The sequence below is a fragment of the Rattus rattus genome, chromosome X, assembly GCF_011064425.1.
Source record: "Rattus rattus isolate New Zealand chromosome X, Rrattus_CSIRO_v1, whole genome shotgun sequence".
Classification (NCBI taxonomy): domain Eukaryota; kingdom Metazoa; phylum Chordata; class Mammalia; order Rodentia; family Muridae; genus Rattus; species Rattus rattus.
In genome coordinates, this window is record NC_046172.1 from 51776754 (window position 1) to 51786893 (window position 10140).

General features: G+C 47.1%; 1 pseudogene; it reads right to left on the bottom strand.

The window, feature by feature from the left end:
- Positions 1–3112: 3112 nt before the first annotated feature.
- LOC116887896 lies at positions 3113–8251 on the bottom strand (annotated as a pseudogene).
- Between the last annotated feature and the right edge of the window lie 1889 nt (positions 8252–10140).

Below are 10140 nucleotides of genomic sequence, written 5' to 3' on the forward strand. Positions count from 1 at the left end.
TTGACACACGCTGGAGTTATCACAGAGAAAGGAGCCTCCGTTGAGGAAATGCCTCCATTGATCAGCTGTAAGGCATTTCTCAATTAGTGATCAAGGAGGAGGACCCATTGTGGGTGGTGCCATCCCTGGGCTGGTGGTCTATAAGAAAGCAAGCTGAGCAAGCCAGGGGAAGCAAGCCAGTAAGCAGCATTCTTCCATGGCTTCTGCATCAGCTTCTGCCTCCAAGTTTCTACCCTGTGAGGGTTCATGTCCTGACTTCCTTTGGTGATGAACAGCAATGTGGAAGTGTAAGCTGAATAAACTCTTTTCTTCCCAACTTGCTTCTTGGTCATGATGTTTTGTACAGGAATAGAAGCCCTGACTAACACAGTGTGTTTAAAGCTTAATTGTCAGATTTTTTTATTTTGAGTTTATTATCTTTTGTGTAACTTTGAAATAATGATATAACAAAAATGTTATGTTAGCTATCAAATTTTTTCATTATTTTTAATGCTCTTTAAATCCTGTCCATCTACTCCATATCAAAAAACAGAACCCTTAGTGATTGTTAAAACTTCATCATTTTAGATAATTACCATATTTAAATAATTATTCTCTTGTAGGAAATTAAATGCTGCTTACAATGCTTGTTTTTTCTTTTATACACAGCATTCAAATAACTTCATATTGTAAGACTCTCAGAGAGAATCTTCCCTCAGGAGGGAGATCCTCAAGCCCCAATGACCAGTCTGAGTCCACAGGCTGCAATCTGCAAGAGGATTTTTATTGATCAGGAAGCACAGGTATCTGTGGGCGTCCCAGCCAATTCGGATGACTGGCGCGCCTAGCAGAACCAGGGACGGGTTTTTATAGTGTATTGGAGAGCAGAAGCAGGCTTACAGAAGCAGATGCATGGTTACAGGGATGTGATTGGTGGAATAAATGAGGCATACGTGTACATTACCTATTTTGGCAATAATCATAACAGTGAGTTAGCAAAAATTACATGGTGGTCGGGTCTCCCGGGGGGTCAGGGACTTTTCCCTTTTCCCTGCCAGGTGGCCCATGGAACAATGCCCATAATTTAGTCTGGTTTCTGCATTTTGTTTTCTTTTCTGGGCTATTTTGTCTAAATGTTGGGTCAGCTTGTCCCACAAGTCTTGGGACACATTTGAACTTCTTGAACTTTCTCATAAGGCTTATTTTAGTTCCAAGCCTGTGTATTTAAAACTTATCTTTCATTTCTATGTTTGAGGGCCTAGGGCTGGGCTTGTATAATTCCCTTTCTGGAAGGGGGTCTTTCATTCCCCCATTTTCTTTTTGTCCTTGAGTGGAATCTTTCACTCATTTATTTATCTATTTAGTTAAAGTACCTCAGTTGGTTGTTGTTCTACTAGTTGATACTGCTGTCTTAGCACGAAAGTTTGAATAACTGAAAGCCTATCTTTTATGAATTGTACTAATCTGTTTAGAATGCAGGGTCCAAATAGGAGAATCAGGAGAAGGATTATTAAGGGTCCCATCAAAGTCGATAACAGAGTAGCAAACCATGGGGATCGATTAAACCACCCTTCAAACCATCCCTGTTGGGACTCAGACATCTTTTGTCTATGGGCCAAGCGCTCACGGAGTTTGGCCATGTTGTCTTTTACTATCCCAGTATGGTCTGCATAAAAGCAACATTCATCTTTTAGAGCAGCGCATAGCCCCCCCTCTCGGAGAAACATCATATCAAGCCCCCTTCTGTTTTGGAGGACCACCTCTGACAGAGATGTCAAAGATTTTTCTAAAGCACTTATAGATTCTTAGATTGCTTTCAAATCTGCATTCATAGCTGCTTGCAATTGACGGAAGTGGCCTGTTTCTATGAGAGCGGTTGTTCCTGTCCCTATACCTGCAGCTACTCCTCCAAAAGTAATTCCCCCTATTAACAAAGCTAGAGTCAGGGTGATGGGCTCTCTCCTGATCCGTGGATGTTCCTCAAAATAGGGATACACATACTCAGGTTCATGATAGATTACTTTGGGCCAAATCTCTGTCAATACACAGTAATCAGATGTTTGATTTAAAATAATGGCTGAAATGCACGAGGTTAGGCCAGTATTGCAGGCCCAATAAGTGCCTGGTGGGGCAGCCAAATAATATTTCCCAGTGGGAGCTTTTCTTGTGACATTGCAGAGTGCCTGATGAGTGGGTGGCACAGTTCCTATACAGAGCCCCTGTCCTGTGACCTCGGGAAGTGTCAATCTATGGTTAAGACTAGCAGAACAGCTCTCCGGGGCTGTAGTCTGGTTGGTGTAATTTCCTAAAACTGCTACTCCTTCATAATAAGGCGGGCTGGAGACTAGACATAGCCAGCATTCTTGAGTTCTAAATGGGTCTGAATAATTGAGAGTTAGATACGCACCCTTCACTAGATTGAGTAGCCGATCTCCTGTGCCTGGAGCGTGAGTGGTCGAAGCGGCGGAATCCCTACTTGTGAAGGAGTGGGTCACTAGAGAAGTTTGAGTGAATCTAGGCAAATGGGCTGGAGCCGGGAGTAAGGGGGTTCTTTGATCCTTTAGGACTAGGTTAGGTCCTACAGCCGGGGCAATCCGCTCTCGAACCAACTGGAGAGAAAACAACAGGCCCGGATGGGTCTGCCCGGGGATATTGAGGCGGAGACCCCACCGTACCCCAGATTTCCAATCATATTTCTTTCCTGCCTCAGTGAACCTCATTTGGATGTTAGATTCCCCAGCTGAGCCAGTAAAGGTCACCAGATCTCCCCCCTTGGCTTTCCAGGGTCCATTAGTATGAGTCTCAGATCCCCATTTAGCACAGTAAAGGTTTCTGGCCCCCACATTGGGCGGTTCTCTTTCCTCCCGGACAGACATACCAGCTAGAATGCCGGCACGGGGGATAAGAATTGCGGGGAGATTTCTCGGTACGCCCCCATGAATCTTTAGCCAGCTGACATAAATCAAAGGTTAGAGTAGGCCACCAGGTGCCTGGGGAGTGAGCACCGTTGGCTAACACCTGTGTCCACCCTGTCTCCAAGTTGCCTATAACCCAGGAGAGGTTGACAACCTGGTGAGGGCTTGGTTGTCCAGCAACCCCCTCCCCCCCCCGCACATGCTCAGAGTGATTAGTGTCAGGAGTGTACTCGTGTGAGTCGCAGCTTTAGGGGGTTCTGGGTGCGTTGGGCCCTCCATGTCTGCTGTGCGGTGGCTTCTCCGGTTGGGCTGCCTTGACGTGAGAAGAGTGGATCCACGCAGCGATTCTGTCCACCTTCAGGGCGGTTGGTGTCGTCAGGAGGACAGTGTAGGGTCCTTTCCACCGGGGCTCAAGATTCTTAATCTGGTGTCTGCGTACCCATACGAGGTCCCCCACCTGGAATGGGTGTGGCACAGTCGGCTGGTCGAGCCTGTCCTGGTAGGCAGCAGCCAGGGGTCTCCAGATGTCTCTTTGCATGAGTTGCAAAGCTTGTAGATGGGTTTCCAGGGAAGGGCTATTAGCAAAATTGGCAATATTGGAATTAAAGAAATCAATAAATGGGGGTGGTGCCCCATCTCAAAGGGAGTCAACCCATGAGGGCCTGGCGTGTTCTGGGCCCTGTAAAGAACTAAGGGGAGGAGGGAAACCCAATCCTTTGAGCCAATTGCAAGCGCAAGTTTGGATAAAGTTTCCTTAATTGTTCTATTCATACGCTCTACCTGTCCTGAGCTCTGGGGTCTGTATGCACAATGTAGTTTCCAATCAATCCCCAGTAATTTGGCCACCAACTGACTTACCGGGGAAACGAAAGCGGGCCCGTTGTCCGATCCCAGGACTTGAGGCATACCATACCAGGGAAAAATTTCTTCAAGAAGCTTCTTGGTGACTATCTTTGCAGTCTCATGTTTGGTGGGAAAGGCCTCGACCCATCCTGAAAATGTATCCACAAACACCAGCAGATATCTGTATCCGTACATACCTGGTCTGATTTCAGTAAAATCAATCTCCCAGGACGATGTCCCCTGGGACGAGTCCCAATACCATTTTTCACTTTCCCTGGGTTCACTTGGGCACAAGCTTTACAGTTTTCAGTCACTTCTTGTAGGGCCTGACCCTGTCCCAGAAGGTGGAGACCTATTTCTTCTCGTTCCAGGAGAATTCTCATCTTTTTGATTCCCAGGTGGGTTAACTTATGTAAATGAGATATTAATTCAAAAGTCAATTTTGCAGGCATGACAATCTTTTCATTATAGACCCATCGTTTCAGTTGAGGAGAGTATACAGCCCCCATTTTCTTTAGGAGGTCTATGTCCTCTAAATCATACGGCCATGGGGAGACTTGCTCATGGTTATCTGCACTGAACAGAGTCAGGATCTGTCCTTTCTCTGCAGCCTTTCGAGCCGAGATATCTGCCAACCGGTTTCCCCGAGCTTCTGGGCTCTGTCCCTTCTGGTGTCCTGGACAATGTATGATACTCAGTCCTTTTGGTAGAAATAGTGCCCTTAAGAGAGCTAAGATCTCAGCCTTATTTTTGATCTCTTTTCCTTCTGATGTAAGTAATCCCCGTCTTCGATAGATTTCACCATGAATATGTGTGGTAGCAAATGTATAACGGCTGTCAGTATATACATTTAGCCTCTTATCTTCTGTCATCTTGAGAGCCTGTGTCAGGGCGATGAGCTCGGCTCGTTGTGTGGAGGTGCCTGCAGGTAAGGCACTTGCCCAGATTACCTCATCTTCGGTGGTGATTGCAGCTCCGGCCCTCCGCTCCCCATCTGCCACATAACTGCAGCCATTGTATACCAGGTGTGGTCAGCATTCGGGAGAGGCTGATCCGTTAGGTCTGGTCTGGTTCCATGTGTTTCTGCTAAAATCTGGAGGCAGTCATGTGGTTCGGCTTCTTCTGGTAAGGGGAATAGGGTGGCCGGATTCAAAGCCACCACCGGGCCAAACTGGACCTTCTCCGTGTTTAGCAACATGGTTTGGTAATGAGTCATGCGAGAATTAGAGAGCCAACGGTCAGGAGGTTGTTTTATCAGGGCCTCTACCACATGAGGCGCCAAGATAGTCAGAGGCTGTCCTAGGGTCAGCTTATTAGCATCCCTAGTCAAGAGTGCAATTGCTGCTACCATTCTCAGGCAAGGTGGCCATCCTGAGGCAACAGGGTCTAACTTCTTTGATAAATAGGCCACTGGTTGCTTCCAGGGCCCCAGTTTTTGTGTAAGAACCCCCTTTGCGTAGCCTTGCTTTTCATCTACAAATAGCTCAAAGGGCTTGGTAACATCCGGGAGGCCAAGGGCAGGGGAGGACAACAAGGCACGCTTGATGTTGTCAAAGGCCTCTTGTTGTGATCCTCACTGGAAAAGCGTCCCTTGTTTAGTAAGGGGGTATAGGGGAGCAGCCATTTCGGTGTAACCCGGGATCCAGAGGCGACAAAATCCTGCCGTGCCTAAAAACTCTCTCAACTGACGGGGGCTCTTTGGAACCGGAATGCCAGCCACAGTTTGTTTTCGAGCTGAGGTCAACCACCTCTGCCCATCTTTCAGCTGATACCCCAAATAAGTGACTTGAGTTTGACATATTTGGGCCTTTTTCGCCGAGGCCCGATAGCCTAGGCGCCCCAGAGTCTGTAGGAGGGATTCTGTCCCCAAACGGCAGGCCCTCTCAGTGGCACCTGCCAAAAGCAGGTCATCAACGTATTGCAGGAGTATGAGAGAGGGGTACTGGACTCGGAAATCAGCCAGATCCCGATGTAAAGCTTCATCAAACAGAGTGGGACTATTTTTAAATCCCTGTGGCAATCTAGTCCAGGTCAATTGACCCGAAAGTCCCAAGTCTGGATCTTTCCATTCAAAGGCGAATAAAGGTTGACTTTCCGGGCTGAGCCGGAGACAGAAGAAAGCATCTTTCAGGTCCAAAACCGTATACCAAGTATGTGTGGGGGGCAGAGTACTGAGTAAGTTGTAAGGGTTTGGGATAGTCGGATGGATGTCTTCTACCCTTTTATTGACCTCTCTTAAATCTTGTACTGGCCTGTAATCTCCAGTTCCCGGCTTTTTAACAGGTAGCAGGGGCGTATTTCATGGCGACCGGCAAGGGACTAAAATGCCCTGGTCCAGAAGCCTTCTGATATGTGGTCTTATGCCCTGGTAGGCTTCCTGTGACATGGGATACTGCTTTATAGACACTGGAACTGCAGTGGCCTTCAGTTGAATAATTAGAGGAGGCTGCTGAAGCGCTAGTCCCATCCCCCCAGTCTCTGCCCAGGCTAGTGGGAACTTCGTGACCCAAGAGTCTATTTCTGTAGTTTGTGGTGTGTCATGTCCCAGTTCATATAGTCTATATTCGTCCTCTAATTGAAGGGTCAGAACTTGGAGAGGGGTCCCATGAGGACCAGTTATCCGGGCCCCTCCTTCTTCAAAATGAATTTGTGCTTTTAGTTTAGTAAGCAAGTCACGGCCCAGCAGAGGGTATGGACAATCCGGAACATGTAGGAAAGAATGAGTCACCTTACCAGTAGCCAACTGAACCTGGCGATCTGTAGTCCATCGATATGTCTTGCCACCAGTGGCTCCTTGCACCCAGGCCATCCGGTCACTGAGCTGTCCATGAGCCCGGGTGAGGACTGAATGTTGAGCTCCAGTGTCTACCAGAAAGGTAACGGGCTGCCCCCCTACTTCAAGAGTTATTCTGGGCTCAGGGGGGGGGTGCTCCTGGCCCTGACCTCCCTAATCTTCACCTAGGGTCAAAAGGGAGGTCTCTAACTTCTTCCGGGGTCCACGGGAGTTCTTAGGGTTCTTAGGGCAATCTCGGGCCCAATGTCCTTTTTCCTTGCAGTAGGCGCACTGATCTTTGTCCAGCTTCAGCCCCTTTCAAATTCCCTTCCTGTCTCCCTTCTTTCCCTGACTCTGAACTACCGCGGCCAAAATCCGATTCAGCTCCTTGCTTCTCTTCCTCTCCCTCTCATCTTTCTCTCTACGTACTCTTTCCTCCTTCTCTTCCTGTGTCTATCTCTTATTAAAAATCCTTTCTGCTTCCTTAAGCAAGTCCTGCAGCGTATAACCCTGTAGGTTCTCCAATCTCTGTAACTTAGCCCTAATATCTGGCACAGCTTGCCAGATGAAGGACATAGAGACACTCGTCATCTGCCCTGGGTCATCTGGATCATAGGGTGTATACATGCGATAGGCCTCCTTTAGTCTTTCTAAGAAAGCTGAGGGGGTCTCATCGGCCCCCTGTAATACCTGCTTCACCTGAGCCAAATTGGTAGGGCGCCGGGCAGCCCCTCGGAGACCCGCTAAGAGCAACTGGCGGTAAAGGCGTAGGTGTACCCTACCGTCAACCGTATTGAAGTCCCAGTTCGGCCTTGTAAGTGGGAATGCATCATCAATTGCATCAGGCAGCTGAGTAGGACGCCCATCATCCCCCAGGACGTGCTTCCTGGCTTCCAGAAACACCCTTTGTTTTTCTTTCGAAGTCAAAAGAGCCTGTAAAAGCTGCTGACAATCATCCCAAGTGGGCTGATGTGTGAGTAAAACAGATTCTATTAGTTCAGTAAGGGCCACTGGGTCCTTAGAAAAAGGGGGGTTGTGCTGCTTCCAGTTATAAATGTCGGCCGCGGAAAAGGGCCAATACTGGGTCTGCCCTTGTTCCCTGTCTAAGGGGAAAGGCCTGAGAGGTTGAATCCGGTGCTGATTCCCACTTATGGCGCAGTCTCCCTGCTATTGGAGAAAATGCTGCCTCAGACTGGGGTTCAGCCTCTGGGAGGGCAGGCGGTCTTGCTTCTGCCTCCTGAGCCGAACTTGTAGAAACAGGATATGGAGGAGGCCTCAGATAGGAGATCTATAAGGGAGAGTTAGAATCTTCCTCGAAGCACCGCTTGGGTTTGGATGTAGTTTTAGGAGATTCCTTCTTGGTAAGGACAGGATAGAGAGAGGAAGGGGTTGAAAGAGGAACAAGTGGGGCTGAGGGAGTAGGGGGCCAACTTAGGTCTATAAAAGGTTGCACCCAAGAAGGGGGCTCAGAGGCAAGGCTTTCCCAGGTGATAATGTAAGGCACCTGGTCAGGATGTCCATGTAGTCCTTTATGGAAGATCTGATCCTTGACCTGTAAGATAACAGTTTTATTAAAAGTACCGTCCACCGGCCATCCGGCTCCAAAAGTGGGCCACTCAGAAGTGCAGAAGGTCTGCCACTTCCCCTTCTTAATTTCGACCCCTTGTTCATCGGCTCAGTCTTTGACGTCCTTCCAGTGGTCGAGAGTAAGACTCAGAGGTGTTATTAAAGACTGTCCCATGTTAGTTTCAAAGAAAATTAGAAAACAAACAAGACAAACACACCCAACAATCAAACAAGCAACAGTCAAGCCCGCCGCACGGCTACGGCGCAAAACTGAAAGTAAAAAGTTGGAGGGGTGCACTGAGGGTCCGGATCCCTCACCCTCAACCAAAACTACGTATTCTTCCGATATGGACTGAGCCCAGACAAATCGGGCTCCAAACACCCTTGGAACGTCTTCCAGGGCTGCGGGGGAGAAGTCCGAGCTCATCAGCTCCTTCTCTGGCCCGCTCAAACACTAACAGCCTAGACTCAAATCCAGTAACCAAGCAGTTATGAAGCAAGCCACACAGCAAGACCACAGCAAGATGAGACAGAACACAACAGACGCTGGCCAGCTTACCTCCCAGTGGGTGGTCGGTGGTCCTTGGGTAGAGAATCTCCAATCCCGGACGAGCCCCCAAAATGTAAGACTCTCAGAGAGAATCTTCCCTCAGGAGGGAGATCCTCAAGCCCCAATGACCAGTCTGAGTCCACAGGCTGCAATCTGCAAGAGGATTTTTATTGATCAGGAAGCACAGGTATCTATGGGCGTCCCAGCCAATTCGGATGACTGGCGCGCCTAGCAGAACCAGGGACGGGTTTTTATAGTGTATTGGAGAGCAGAAGCAGGCTTACAGAAGCAGATGCATGGTTACAGGGATGTGATTGGTGGAGTATATGAGACATACGTATACATTGCCTATTTTGGCAATAATCATAACAGTGAGTTAGCAAAAATTACATGGTGGTCGGGTCTCCCGGAGGGTCAGGGACTTTTCCCTTTTCCCTGCCAGGTGGCCCATGGAACAATGCCCATAATTTAGTCTGGTTTCTGCATTTTGTTTTCTTTTCTGGGCTATTTTGTCTAAATGTTGGGTCAGCTTGTCCCACAAGTCTTGGGACACATTTGAACTTCTTGAACTTTCTCATAAGGCTTATTTTAGTTCCAAGCCTGTGTATTTAAAACTTATCTTTCATTTCTATGTTTGAGGGCCTAGGGCTGGGCTTGTATAATTCCCTTTCTGGAAGGGGGTCTTTCAATATTATATGCATGGTCTTCTTCAAAAAAATAAGTCTGCAAAAGCACAAAAAAAAGCAATAAAGACTTTCAGACAAATAAAAACATAAAGAAATTCATCACCAGTTTACTCCTATAAGAAATGTTAACAGAATTTGGGCAGAAGGAAAATAGGGTAATTTAGAAATTTGGGTGTACATGAAAAAAAAGAAGCATATATCAGATAAGGAACAAATTAAGGTAAAATACATCTTCCTACTTTTCTTACTCCCTGTACCATTTAAAGCGACATAGTGACTTCTGGATAGTTATAGCACAAGGATAAGTGAAATGAATGGTACCAATGTACTGAGGCAAGGCAATGAGGAGATGGAAACACTGGCTTAAAGGAGCCTGGCATTTGGCCTGACGAATGGCTTATCAGGTAAAGATGCTTGCTGCTGAGTCTGGTGACCTGCATTTATCCCTGGGAGCTACATGGGGAAAGAAGAGAAATATTTCCTAAATTGTTCTCTGATCTCCATATGCATGGCATGGTGTGGGCACACACACATGCATGTACATGTTTGTACACAATAAATAAATGCAATCAGGTCTAAACTATTTTATTAATTTTTTGCAAATCTCATATACTTTTTATTGTATTTTGATCATATTAATTCTCCACTCCCATCTTTAACACTTTCCATATCCACCCCATCTCTTAAACTTCCCAAATTAATGTAATAAAATTATGACAAATATTCTATTAATTTTTTTGAGAATTTTATACCATGTATTTTAATCACATTCATCCCCAACTTCTCCCCTAACTTATCCCATATCCACCGTCATCTCCCTGCCCCCTC